This window comes from Sus scrofa, chromosome 16 (genome assembly GCF_054392235.1).
Source record: "Sus scrofa isolate SSC_HxYL_T2T_F1_AM1 chromosome 16, Sscrofa_HxYL_maternal_Yorkshire_Landrace_v2.0, whole genome shotgun sequence".
Lineage (NCBI taxonomy): Eukaryota > Metazoa > Chordata > Mammalia > Artiodactyla > Suidae > Sus > Sus scrofa.
This window is the reverse complement of record NC_139398.1, coordinates 33,606,542-33,619,233: the sequence shown is the minus strand read 5'-3', so window position 1 is coordinate 33,619,233 and position 12,692 is coordinate 33,606,542. Positions and strand designations below refer to the sequence as shown.

The 12,692-nt window shown below is 38.4% G+C and overlaps 1 protein-coding gene and 1 pseudogene across 4 annotated transcripts in view; one reads left to right on the top strand and one right to left on the bottom strand.

Moving 5' to 3' along the window:
- The window catches only part of NADK2 (NAD kinase 2, mitochondrial), a 50,357-nt gene that overhangs the window by 750 nt on the left and 36,915 nt on the right, over window positions 1-12,692 (top strand). The window lies entirely within an intron of this gene.
- Window positions 2,588-3,060, bottom strand: LOC100515348 (small ribosomal subunit protein eS24 pseudogene; annotated as a pseudogene).

Below are 12,692 nucleotides of genomic sequence, written 5' to 3'. Positions count from 1 at the left end.
AGCCCCAAGCTAGGTGGGCCGGTGTGTGATGTCTGGACGCTCTGGGAACGGCTCCCCAGGCCGCCCGGGTGGAAAGGGGAACTCTGGGCGCTGCTGCGGGCAACAGAAAAGAGGGCCGCGATTCCGCGGACACACCCCCTTTTACAGGCAGGACTGCGAGGCCCGGGGCACTCGGAAGGTCGGTCTGGGGAAGCCTTTTCCGTGCTGGAACATGGTGGTCCGAAGAGGTTGCAGTACTTTGTTTTAAAAGCTCAGGTGTCTTTGGTGCTGGGAAAAGCACGGGAGAAAATTTGACTTTGAATACACTTTATTAAGTAGAGAGGTCCAGACAAAAAGCAGGTAAACCTGGTAACTGAAATGTAAAGTGCCCAGGTCTGTAATGTATTCGTGCCTACGCAATAGCCTGAATTTAGTATAGATATTTATTAATACCTTTGCAAAGTATGTAAATACACCTAACAACACCCTGAATGTTATCTTCACTGTTTGTTGGGAACTTCTGATTCTATGCCCCCAGCCCACTCTGGGGAAGGGAGAGTCACGCTGCTACGAACAGTATATGTCCAGAAAAATCTCCTTTGGAAATCTAACCGTTGACACTGCACCAAAAGGCTTTGGCATTAACATCTCGTAGAATTCTGTGCAAGGGCAGAGTAGTGTGTTTTAAACTTCTGGTTCATAACCAGCAACTTTTGGGTAATATTTTGTAGAGGTATCAAAATGAAATTGTAAAATCATCCTGTTTAACTACGGAATCTATTTTCAGCATTAACCTTCTTCATTGTTTAATGCCTTCATTGAAGAGGACTCTGTATCCATCAGATGGAAATAGGAGGTGCACATTTCTCTCCTTTCCCTAAGTGTTTGAAGGTAGCAATTTCTAGAAAATATTTGCATTGTTTAAGGAGTAAGTCAGCAGACACTTTGAGCAGGAGGTTGTAGTAATGGAGTTTGTGTTAGGGAGTGGAATTGAGGATGAGTTAGAGAATAATAATTTTAGAAGCAAATGATTCTGACTTGGGGAAGAGGTGTGCCTCTTGAGTTGTACTCCTAATTTTGCAAGATCTGCTTTTTAGAAATTGTCAGATGCAGTACACCCATAGATACATTCTTCATACAATTTTATGAAAGCCTCCCACAACAGTATAAAGTAATATACTTGATTTGCATGTTCAAAGTGTGGGATTGGGGGACCAGGATCTTGGAGCCAGGCCCAGGTTCTGTGTGGTTAATTTCCTCTGCTTTTAACTTCCTGGGTGAAAATGATACTTTCTGTGTAGTACTGTCAGTTTTCAAAGTGATTTCACCTCGTTCATTATGTGAAATACTAGGTTTGGACTAGATAGCTCTGGTATTTTGAAACTCTGAGTAACTTTTTCAAGGCCTCAGGAATATGGATGGCATCTGAATTAGATTAACTCTTGGAGCTCTAAACTAGATTGTCACTAATCAAAACTTTTAAAATGTAAGGCAAATCAAGTTTTTAAAAATCGAATTACCTAGTACACCCACTCCACTTATCTAGAGAAATCTGTGACAAGTAAATATTTGCCTATTGCTCTGTATGCTGTTGGGAATAAGAAAACTTTTGAAGTAAAACTTCTGGACTGTATAACACAGTTTTGAAGTTGTTATTTCAGGTAAATTTTGTTGGATTCATTTCTGAATGATTTGAATTTAGTATTTATGTAAAGGCCAGTATTCAGAATGGAATAACATTAGGTGGAGCCCAGACCAGAGACCAGGAATGGACCAAATAATATTACACTATGTGAAGTTATTCTAAAATGGGATTCGGTAATAGGAATGGTAAGATGATTAATACTGTTTATTATATTACTGGAGAAAAAGATACCGAGGCATATGAATCACGTGAATTGGGTATAAACGAAAGTGCCAAGTACTTACTTAAGTCTTCTGGCACCATGGCTGCTCTGTCTGTAGTGGCCTGGTAACCTGAGGTTTTGTATCAGAGGGTTCTCTGTTGTTATGCTGGTGGTTTTGTGGCAAAATAGATCTCTATTAGGTTACTTGTTAAAATGCAAGTGGAGGAGTGCCTGTATAATTTCATACCCTGAAGCCTCATGGTTCTCTAACTTCATAGAAATTTAAACAATGAGAGGAAATACTTCGTAGTTGATAAAGCATGTACAGACTGGGTCAAAGTTTGACTTTCAGTTACTCTTTCATATTGGTTACATTGGTTTATTTTTAATTCTTACTTTTCCCTTCCACCTCACTGATGGATGACTCTTCTTATGAATACAGGGCTCCTTTCTCTCTTTCTTTCTTTCTTTCTTTCTTTCTTTCTTTCTTTCTTTCTTTCCTTCCTTCCTTCCTTCCTTCCTTCCTTCTTTCTTTCTTTCTTTTTAGGGCCACACTTGCAGCATATGGAAGTTCCCCAGCTAGGGGTCAAATCAGAGCTGTAGCTGCCAGCTTGTGCCACAGCCACAGCAATGCTGGATCCTTAATACGCTGAGCCAGGCCAAAGATCAAACCCACATCTTCACAGAGAGGATTCTTAACCCACTGAGCCACAATGGGAACTCTGTTTTTTTTGTTTGTTTGTTTTTTTGTTTTTGACAAGTAAAAGTTCTTAGTTTATTAGGCCCCTCATGAAAATTTTGCACAATCACCATAGACACAGTCACTGCAGAATCTTTACTCCTTCTTTTTGCCAGCACCCACATTGGCCTTTGCAGTTCCCCTGACTTTCTTCATCCTGTTCTTGCGTTCTTTTCTCTGTTTTCTCGGGGTCTTTTTCTTCTCATACAAGTCCTGCGTTGCAAGCCTGTGTTTGGGCTCATTTTTCTTTGCATAATCCAAGGAATCATAAATCATGCCAAAGCTGGTTGTCTTGCCACCATCAAAATGGGTTCTGAATCCAAAGACAAAGATGACATCTGGAGTAGTCTTGTACATTTTGGCTAGTTTTTCCCGAATTTCTGTCTTAGGTACTGTTGCCTTCCCAGGGTAAAGGACATTGATGACCGTTTGTTTCTGCTGAAGCAGTGGGTTGGTCATGAGTTTCCTGGTCCACATAGTTACTGTGTCGTTCATGAAGGTGGCTAGTCTGCAAGCAACCAGGGAGGAAAAGAGGCACAACGGGGACCCTGAACACAGGGTTTCTAGTCAATGACTTTACCTCTCTTGGTTCAAGACTTTGAAGCAGCTAAATTATTATTATAGTTTACTTGCAGCATAAGAGATGTAGCTGTTGGTGGATGTGGAACTTATATTAACAGAGTTGATATCACTTACAAACTAGACTTTTTAGATGAATCACAGCTGATTGGAAAGGATTTTGACATCATTAACATGCCTTATTAGCCACAGAGGTTTAATTTCCAAATATTAATATATACCAACTGAGAAATGAGCAGTTTCTGTTCTTCTCTCCCCCCACTCCCAAGTCTTCCAACCCCAGAAGCAAACTCCTTGAATGGTTTCCATTTTTAGTTGTTTTTTTTTTTTTTTTAATTCGTTCCCTAACGGGGTATAGAATTTTATTTAGTAGTCCAACTATTATTGGCTTAAATTGTTCCTAGTTATTGCCTTCTTAGCAGGTTTGGGAGATGCAGTGCCTTGAATTTTGTTCCTAAAAACAATGGCATATCTTAGATTGTGGTTCTTGGGCAGATGAAACTTTTGCCTCATGTGCAGTGAGTGTAGTATAAGCAGTATGAGTATCAAGGAGCATGATCTGGAGTACTGCCAGAGCCTTCTAACGGAACCTCGCTCCTTTCAAATCTTCCAGACACAGGAACCAGAGTGGTCTATCCAAAGTGAACATCTGGCCACTCTACTCCTCTGCTTAGAGCTCCTCAAAAGCTGCCTATAACCCACTGAGTCACTCAGGGAATTGGTAAGAAGGCAGGTACCTGAACCTTACCTTCCACTCCCTCCCGCATGTTCGGATTCACTTCCCAGACTGCCTCTCTGAACCATACCCTTAAGGTTGCTTAGTCCAAGGATTATCATTTTTACCAAGTCCTCCAGATTTGCAAGTGGTCCCAGATCACGCTCTGAGAAACACTATTGTAGGTAATCTTTATTATCCTTGGGGTGCTAAACAAAACCTTTCGTGTATTGGCTCCTCTCTATTCTTGAGCTTCATTTCTGATCAGTTCTTCACCTGAAATTCATTTTCCATTGATTTCAAACTGCTTTAATTTCCATTAGAGGTTGTGCTTATCTCATTAATTTTTTATGGATCAGGAGCACATTAAACTGGCTCAAAATTTAAAAGATACAGAAGGGTGTACAATGAAAAGTCTCTTATTTTCTGTCTCTGTTTTTGTTGATCAATTTCTTGTGTTTCCTTCCAGAAATAATCTATATATACAAATCAATACAGTGAAATATTCTTTTTCTTTGTCCCGTCCCTTTTTACGCAGTGATAACATTATTTTACCCAGGGATAACATATGATAGCATAAGCTATTCTGTGCTTTGTTTTTCTTATTATATATACAGTATTCCATTGTGTACAGATGCCTGAATTTATTAAAATACATCCTGTAATGAATAATATTTGTGTTAATGATTCTAGCTCTACGATAAATACCTAGAAGTGGAATTGCTGAGTCAGAACGCATGTGCACTTGAAATTTATTAGGTGTTGCCTATATGCTTCCCTTAGAGGTTGTCCCAGGGTATACTTTCACTTGCAATATATGAAGGTACCTGTTTTTTCATAAGCAGTTTGTCATGTTTTGGGGTCTTTGCCAACCTGGTAGGTGAAAAACGGTATTTAGGGTAATTTGAGTTGCATCCATAAGTGTCTTTTGCAGCCCCTTTTGCTTTGATTGTTCCTTCAACCTCTAGTTAATTCCTATTCTTGCTGTGAATTCAAGCTCAGCCATTTCTCTCATAGGAAGCCATCCTTGGTGACCTGGCTGTGCCTCTCTGGCCACCAAAGTTGTGTTAGGTATTCCTCACTGTATTTTCGTAATACTTCAAGCTTTCCACTTTATCTTATGGGTCTGTGGTTATCTTATTCTCTAGACTTGAGGTCAAGGACAGTATCTTACTCATCATCCTCTCCACGTTCCCATCCCTACTAAAAATGGTGGTGAAATGTTTCTGAATTTTAAATCATTTTTAGTTCTTTTCACCTTCCAGTGAAGGTCTTTTATTTCTGGCCGTCAATCTTCCAAAGGATCTTAGTAGCTGAGAACTTAAGGTGGAGCTTAACCCATGTGAGTCCCTGAAAGAGGTTTCATGGTTAAATATGTTTGAGAAGCATGAGCCTAAACAAAAGATGATTTTTATTTGACCACAAATTTTTTTTTTTGGCAGAAAATGGCTTATATTCTCTAGAACACAATTTGGAAAATAGAGGCATAAGGTATACTCCTGTAAATATTTGCAGTTAAATAGGAGATCCATAAAGATGTAAAAGCTTTGAATATCACAGTGTTCGAAATTCCATCACTAACAGAATCATTGACCAATATGCATTAGAATTCTGATTTTCAACCTTCGCAGTGTATCAGACTTACTGGAGGGAGCCTGTGGCCAGCTGTGAAATTGTAAATAACGTAGTTTTTTACTATGATCACTTTTTCTGTATTTTTAACTATATGACTTAAGCTGTGCTAAAGAAAAGTGTTTATTAATGCACATTAGTATCTTCTCAGCTAGTAAAGTATAAGTTGAGTTTCACTATTACTGACCATTATAATATGCAACAGAAATATGTGTTTCAAAGTATCAGCAAGTGTGCCAGTTATTTCATGCTTTAGGAAAATTCATTACACACACACACACACACACACACACGCTAATCTTTATAATAAACCACTAGATGTAGATTGTATAGGATATTAGACCAACCTCTGTAAAATCTTTGCTTTCAAGCAGAGTTCAGCCATTGTCTTTCTTCTCCATTGAAAGTTGGTAGAAGTAGACATGGTAAGGAACAGAACAGTTCTTGGGCTGTGGAACTTCATCATTATATAATGCTTTTATTGTCAAGCAAGAATAAAACATGTGGCTAATGTAGGATTGTTAGCATGTGGTAGTGGACAAGTCCTGAACTAAGAGCAGGAGAGCTGAATTTTTGATCCTGGTATCACTTTGTAAACCTGAGCAGATAACCTAACCTATCACTCTTTATCAGCCTCTTAGGCTTTGAAATAGGAATAAGATCTACTTTTTTTCATAGATTCAGGAAGATCAAATTAAATAATTTGTAACTTACATAATTTAAAGCAGCATAATTAATTCTAACTTTACAGCCAGAATAATAATCATTATGTAATTGCTACTATTAAATTTATTAAATTATGTACCTAAAATGGCACTGATTTGGTCACTTCAAAATAGATTCCTTTACTAGATAGATTACTGAAGTAACTGAAGATTTGTTTGTGAATTTATCTCTGCTCATGCAGTATTTTTTTAAAGCGAAGTTCATAGGGGAAGTTATAATTTTTAAATATTTCACTTTTTATTAAAATTGTTTTTGTAAGTGGAGAAAAGAATGATAAAAGTTATGATCTGCTTTAGAAATGCTTGCTTACAGCATCACCGTGGCCATCATTTAGGAAGTTTGTTGATTGGCTTTAAAGTGTCAATTTAAAGTATTTATTCACCAGCCTAGTCATTGAGCACCTACTAAGTACTGGACATCCTGCGAAGTTCTAGGGAATTATGGTGAATAGATAGAGTTTCCAAATGCATGGAGAAAATAAGTTATATTATTACTGTTTATAAGTGGTCCATGAGAATACAGAAAAGAGAATAATTTGGGGATGGGTAGGGATGAGGAAGAAAAGACCTTTGAATTCTTTTTCAGTTTTTTTCTACCATATAGAAAAGTTTCAGAACATAACTAGACACTTGTGTATCCAACTACCTAGACTTAACAGATATTATTTTGTTATATTTGCTTCAGATTTTTTTTTTTTTTTTTTTTTTTTTTTTTTTTGCTTTTTAGGGCTGCATCTACAGCATATGAAGGTTCTACTAGCCTGATGTTGCTATATGTATCTTTTGCATGCATATATTATGTATTTGTTAATATGACTCTTTTCATTAAAAATATAATGTCTCATGTATCTTTAAAAAGTCACATCACTAACATCATTCTTTAGAATATGCATCTGTTTTTTAGAAATTTGCTTTCCTAATTCACTATTGGTTTTGAAGTTTATGTTGATAGATTTTTTTTTTTTTTTTAGGGCCGAACCCATGCCATATGGAGGTTCCCAGGCTAGGGCTCTAATCTGAATTGTAGCCGCCAGCCTACACCACGGCCACATCAACACCAGATCCGAGCCGAATCTGCGACCTACACCACAGCTCACGGCAACGCCGTATCCTTAACCCACTGAATGAGGCCAGGGATCGAACTCACAACCTCATGGTTCCTAGTCGGATTCGTTTCCACTGCGCCTCGACGGGAACTCCTATGTTAATATACGTTAATTCATTTTGACTGCTATATAGTATCCTGTTGTTTGGATAATTAGGATGTTTCCAGTTTTGCTTCTATTTTTAAAAAAATGCTGCAATTAAAAGTACAAATAATTTTCCCATAAGTGTTGAATGATTCCCTGTGTTCTCCTCAGCACTTGATAGATGTTAACATTTTTACCAGTGTGATGGGAGTGAAATTGTATCTTTTAATTTTAGGATTTAACTATTGAAGAATAAGGAAGAATTTATATGTGAAGGAGAGAGGACAGTACTAGCAAGACAGTAGGAAAAGTTCATCTTTTTGGCAATAAAAAGAACCCAAATGTAGATGACTAATCCATAGTCGGAAAAAAATTTGTATCATGATACATTCCTATTTGGAATCATGAGTCAGTTTACCCTTGTTATATGTAGTATAGTTTATTTTCTCTTTAATAATAATGCTGGATATGATCACTTGATTGATATGGTAACCATTCTAAGGGCAATTTGAAAATCATTGCTCAAGAGTATTATTGAGGCTAAACAGGTAGGTTGGGGCTTACGATGTTGTTAAATGATGTGGTTTTATCTCCTACTGCTTTTCACTCTTAGCAACAGAACACAATGCTTGCTTATCCCTTCTCTCTCTTCACAAGAGTGGAGTGATGGGTCAGTTTTTCTGATACTTCACTATTCTGAAAGCAAACTTGTGATGGAGGTTAGATGGGGGAATGGGAAATAATTTTTTTTCTTTTTTGGCCATCTCTGCAGCATGTGGAAATTCCTAGGCCGTGGATCCAATCAGAGCCGTAGCTACCTTTTCTTTTCTTTTCTTTCTTTCTTTTTTTTCTTTTCTTTCTTTCTTTTTTTTTTTTGTCTTTTTGCCATTTTCTTGGGCTGCTCTTGCGGCATATGGAGGTTCCCAGGCTAGGAGCTGTAGCCACCAGCCTACACCAGAGCCACAGCAACGCAGGATCCGAGCCGCGTCTGCAACCTACACCACAGCTCACGGCAACGCCGGATCGTTAACCCACTGAGCAAGGGCAGGGACCGAACCTGCAACCTCATGGTTCCTAGTCGCATTCGTTAATCACTGCGCCACGACGGGAACTCCCGTAGCTACGTTTTAAACCACTGCACTGGGCTGGAGGTCAAACTGGCACTGCTGCAGACACAAGCTGGATCATTAGCCTACTGTGCCATCAAGAGAATTCTGGAAAATACTTTTTAGAGAAATTAGAAATTTCAGGAGTTGCCATTGTAACTCAGGAGGTTAAGAACCTGACATAGCAGGTTCGATCCCTGGCCTTGCTCAGTGGGTTAAGGATCTGATGTTGCTGAAAGCTGTAGTGTAGGGCACAGATGCAGCTTGGATCTGGTGTTGCTGTGGCTGTGGTGTTGCTGTGGCTGTGATGTGGGCCACAGCTGCAGTTCCAATTTGATCTTTGGCCCGGGGAACTTCCATATGCCATAGCTGTGGCTATAAAAAAAGAGAAAGAAAAAAATTCCCGAGGTAGGCTATTGTGTGAGACCAGAGAAGACCTGATGTTGTCCAGAACTCAAGCAGTGGCTGCATGAGTGTAAAGGGCAGATTGGAGAAATAGTTCACAGGTATAATTATTGGATTTTACTGCGACTGACTGTGGAGATTGAGTATGAGGGGGGAGAATTAAGGGTGACACCTGGGGCTTTATTCTGTTGACCAGGTAAATGGAAGTATTATTAACATATGTATTGTTTTCAGAAGAGCAAATCAGAAGAAGGGATATATTGTCAGGTTTAGATGGTTTGAGGGAGAGGTACTTTATCTACTTGTGGGTGGAGATAAAGGAAGGTGTTTGAAAATTCGAGCCTGTAGCTCAAGATACATACAGGCTTGAGCTAACAGTATAATTTCATAGGTACTGGTGTATACTTGGTAGATCAAGTCCCTAAAGTGGGGAGATAACAAAAATGAAGTGGGAGCGGATAAGAAAGCCAAAGATGAAAACTTGATCAATTCTAACATATAAGGGTGTAAGTAAACAGAATTAAGGGGAATCCAGAAGTAGGAAGAGAACGTGCTTGAGAGGAATGATAAATGGAATATAATGATAAATGGAATGTAAATGGTCCAAGATAATTATCAAATGGAGCTGAAGAAATACTTAGGGGTCTCTGAATCTGACCTGATCATGCTAGGTAAATAGTTTACTCTCTAGCTGTCAGGTGCCACTAATTCTTTGTGTGTTTTTTTTTTTTTTTTTTTTTAGGGCCACACTTGTGGCACATGGCAGTTCCCAAGCTAGGGGTCTAATCAGATCTACAGCTGCCGGCCTAGGCCACAGCCACAGCCACATGGGATCCAAACCATGTCTGTGACCTACACCACAGCTCACAGCAAGCTGGATCCTTAACCCACTGAGTGGGGGTCAGGGATCAAACCCTGCGTCCTCATCGATACTAGTTGGATTTGTTTCTGCTGCACCACAATGGAAACTCCCAAGGTGCCACTAATTCTTTTAAGGCAATTTTTTTTTTTTGTCTTTATCTAGGGCCATACCCACGGCATATGGAGATTCCCAGTCTAGGGGTCCAGTCGGAGCTGTAGCTGTCGGCCTATACCAGAGCCATAGCAACTTGGGATCTGAGCCGTGTCTGCAACTTACTCCAGAGCTCACAGTAACATCGGATCCTTAACCCACTGAGCGAGGCCAGGGATCAAACCCACAACCTCATGGTTCCTAGTCAGATTTGTTAACCACTGAGCCACGACAGGAACTGAGCCACAACTGGAACTCCAAGGCAATTGTGAATAATAGTTCTTAGTGTACCATTTAGTTAAGATTATTCTTCTCTAAGAGTGCTTCAATTACATGCCTAGTGAGTTTACATGTCAAACTGTTACAGTCTTGCAAGTTTGTCCACCTCTTATGTGTTAAATTACTTTTTTCTTTTTTGTTCTCCCCATGGGCACATGGAAGTTCCCAGGCCAGGGATTTAATCTGAGCCACAGCTGCGACCTACGCCAGGCTGCAGCAGTGCCTGATCCTTAACCCACTACACCAGGCTGGGAATCGAACCCGTGCTGCCAAAGAGACAAGCCTGATCATTTAACCCCCTGCCCCACAGAAGGAACTCCTTATGTGTTAAATTTTTAAAGACCTATTTAAAGACCCTTACTGAGCTTTCATGGAAATTACAGGGAGTACAAAAATAGTAAAGTTCTGCTGATTAGTAAAACAAGTTTAAAAATTTTTCAGTTGTGGTCAAGTAAAAATGTCTGTGATACTTTAATAAAATTGGGCCATTTAGAAAATAGTTGTAACTATCACATCTGACCTTAAAGTGTGGTTCATTTCTGTCCATTTATGCTGTATTTTGTTTTAATCTCAGAGCTGTCTGTAGAAGTGATGTTGTCTTTTGGAGATTTTATGGGAGAAATTCTGTTGCTTATACTTAAATGTGCATACTTGTAATCTTTTAGATTGTGTTTTCCGAATATCCTGGTGAATAATTTTAAGAAAAAATTTAAATGTAGATAAGAAATAAGTTTTTGGGGAAAGAAGGAAGAAAATAGTAGACTTTGTTACTAATACCTCAGGGGTAGCATTGCAGAATTGAAAATGTGTTCTAGGCAATTCCCTGGTGGCTCAGTGGGTTAAGGATCCTGTTGTCAGTGCTGTGGCTCGGGTCACTGATGTGATGTGGGTTCGATTCCTGGTCTGGGAACTTCTGTGTGCTGTAGGTGTGGCCAAAAAAAAAAAAAAAGAGAGAGAAATGTATTCTAAATTTCAGTAATTTATCTAATCTCATAACTGTAAGAGAGTTTACAAATAATTCATGTGTTCTTATTTTTGTCTGATTAAAGTATGTTCTTAAATCTCTGAAGTCATGTTATTTTCAAAGGAGGTAGCTAGAAATTCCTACTGGCCTTTGAATTTAAAAAAAAAGAACCCCCCTTGAATAGTGACTTAAGACTTTCTGATGATGCTATTTATTAGTGATTTTTAAAAATGTTTTATCTCTTACCTGCCTAGTTAGCCAGTCCATGGTAATGAAGCTTATAGCCCAACCAGCTAGATCATTTATGAAATAATTAATATGATAACTTTTTTATTCTCTAAATATATGGAGCATGAGTTATTAGAGAATTAGTTTATGAAAAGAAATTTGAATGGTAACAAGAATTTATGAAATGACATTTTTTTGCTCTAATATTAAGTATTCTAATGCTGAATGAACTTTAGTGTTGCTAGCAAAACTTACTAAAATTGTGGAAAACTTAAAGTTTTCTGTTTTCCACAGTTATTTCCCCTGCAAATTCAAACCTCCTTTACCATCTCAACTCAAAGTTTCCTACAACTCAACTGATTAGTAATCTTAATTTTCTGGAGTTTTCTGAGAGCCGAGAAAGTAAGCACCAGGGCTCCCAAACTACCAGATTGGAATTAATAGTTAGTACCCATGTGTAGGATTTATGTCCTTTATTCCAGGGTACATGTTCTGTATTGTCCGAACCCAAAACTGGAACATTAGATAAAAATCTGAACAAAGAATTGAAATCTGAAGGCCAGAAGCAGTAAATTTGATGAAATTATTTTAGTAGACTCTTTTAAGTTTCTGACTCTCAAGTTCAGTCACATTTTTATGCCCTCCCAAGTTTACTGTTGAACATTGTATTTTACATCTTTTTGTGTATCTCTTACCCACCTACTGTAGATATAGATAATTTTAATATTTTTGTCTTTTAACCTTTCTTACTAGCTTTGCCTGTGGTTGTTTTACTGCCTTTATATTTTCCTTTATCAGTGAGCTTTTTCCTTTGGGAATTTTCCTATTTCTAATCAAGACCTACCCTTAGAGAAGTCCCTTTAATATTTCTTGTAAACTTGTTTTAGCGGTGCCAGACTCTTAGCTTTTTCTTGTTTGGGAAACTTTCGAGCTTTCCATCAAATCTGAATGAAAGCTTATCAGATAGAGTACTTTTTGGTTGTAGGTTTTCACTTTCATCACTTTAAATATGTCATGCCACTTCCTTCTCACCTGTAGAGTTTCTGTTAGAAAGTCAGCCGATAGCTGTAAGGAAGTTCCCTTGTATGTAACTTGTTCCTTTTTCCCTTACTAATTTTGATATTCTCTCTTCATATTTAAGTTTCACCATTTTAATTGTGATGTGTATGATCCTCTTTGGGTTAATCCCGTTTGGGACTTTGTGCCTCCTGGACCAGGAGGTCTGTTTCCTTTCCCAGGTCATGGAAGTTTTTAGCTGTTATGGCTTCAAATATGTTCTCAGCGCCTTTCTC